The 1,802-nt window shown below is 34.6% G+C and overlaps 1 non-coding gene across 1 annotated transcript; it reads left to right on the top strand.

Annotated features, from left to right (window-relative positions):
* The first annotated feature begins 1,123 nt into the window (after window positions 1-1,123).
* TRNAG-ACC (transfer RNA glycine (anticodon ACC)) lies at window positions 1,124-1,196 on the top strand. Its single transcript has one exon. It is a non-coding gene; the product is annotated as a tRNA-Gly (tRNA).
* The last annotated feature ends 606 nt before the right edge of the window (window positions 1,197-1,802 follow it).

Genomic DNA, 1,802 nt, shown 5'->3' on the forward strand with positions numbered 1-1,802 from the left:
TGTGACTTGGTCACATCAGTTATTAATTTGTAAAGTGTGAGTTTGTCATTTCTTACTGAAATGCTGGCCAGACAGATTGGTATACAGTGGAATGGAAGCTGAGCAAGGTGGCTGTCACTTCACCATTATGAATATCAGACCCTTGTTTGAAAAAAAAAATTACAGCTTGGAAAATGTTTTGCTTTTATACATTCATCTGATACCATCCAGGACTTGAGTCTTAAACATTTTAAACATACTATTGGTAGGGTGTATCATAATACATTTAGAGCAGTGTTTCTCAACCTTGGTTGCACTTGTGAATCACCTGGGGAGCTTTTTAAAAATGTCAAAGCTGGGCCCCACTTCCAGAGATTCTGACTTAATTGTTCTGGTATGAGGCCCAGGTAAAGGTATTTTTAAAAAGCACCCCAGGTGTTTCAAATGTGTAGTCAAGATGGCAGCGCACTACTGATTTAGAGGTGGGACAGTGCTTTTTAACTGTTCTTAACAAATGAAATACATATAAGTTTTTATAGTCCACGTTAATTCAAAAAGGCTTTAAAATGGGTTCCAGAAATATATTCATCCAAAGATTTTTAAAATTATAATTAAATAAATGGAAATTAAAACAAGAATGAGGCACCATTTTTCCCTTTTGGTAAAGATTTTAAAGATTCATGATATCCAGTGATGTTAGGAATACATGGAAATGGTAATGCTGATACAATATATAGGCATGTTAATTGGTGCCATTTTCCTGGAGGACAATTTAGCAACATCTATCAAATTTTACAAGTTTTGTACCAACTGGTCTCTCAATTTCACTCCTAGGAATTTACTTGCAAAATTTTACCCAGATATTCGTTTAGGAACATTCACTGCAAAATTTTTTGTAATAGTGAAAGCCTGGAGAAAACCAGTGTCCGTCATTCAGGGGACCAGTTAAGTAAATTCTGATACATTAACAAGATAGACTATTATGGAGACATTTAAAAAGAAGTACTCCCTCTATATATGCTGATACCAAAAGATCTCCCAGATATATTAGGTAAAAAAAAAGGGTACAGAAAATTATGTACAGTATGATCTCTTCTGTGTACATTTAAATAAATGTAATTTAAAATAAATGCTCACAGGGATTTCCCTGGTGGTCCAGTGGCTAAGACTCTGCTCTACCAATGCAGGGGCCCTGGGTTCGATCCCTGGTCAGGGAACTAGATCCCACATGCCGCAACTAAGTGTTCACATGCTGCGACCAAAGATCCTGCATACCACAACAAAGATCCAGCACAGGGCAACAAAGATCCTGGGTGCCGCAACTGAGACCCGGCACAGCTAAATAAATATATTTTTTAAAAGCTTCACTAAAATCATAAATATATAAATAAATAGATGCTCACAGGTACACTTTTTTTTTCTTGAAGGAAACGTGGTTATCTTTGGGAAATGGACTTTAGTAGAAGTGAGAAGCTTTTACTTTTGTTTTGTACCTTTTTGTACAGTTTGAATTTTCTAACCAATTACATATAGAGTAATTATATATATATAACATACATATATAAAAAAAATATATATATATACAGAGAGAGAGAGAGGCAGACCACAGAGATGTTGTGGATTTGGTTCTAGACCACATCAATAAAACAAATAATGCAATAAAGTGAGTCACACAAATATTTTGGTTTCCCAGTGCATGTAAAAGCTATGTTTACGTAACTATATATACTGTAGTCTAAAGTGTTCAATAGCATTATGTCTCAAAAAACAATGTACATGTCTTAATTTAAAAATTCTTTATTGCTAAAAATGCTAGCCATCAG

This window comes from Phocoena phocoena, chromosome 4 (assembly GCF_963924675.1).
Source record: "Phocoena phocoena chromosome 4, mPhoPho1.1, whole genome shotgun sequence".
Lineage (NCBI taxonomy): Eukaryota > Metazoa > Chordata > Mammalia > Artiodactyla > Phocoenidae > Phocoena > Phocoena phocoena.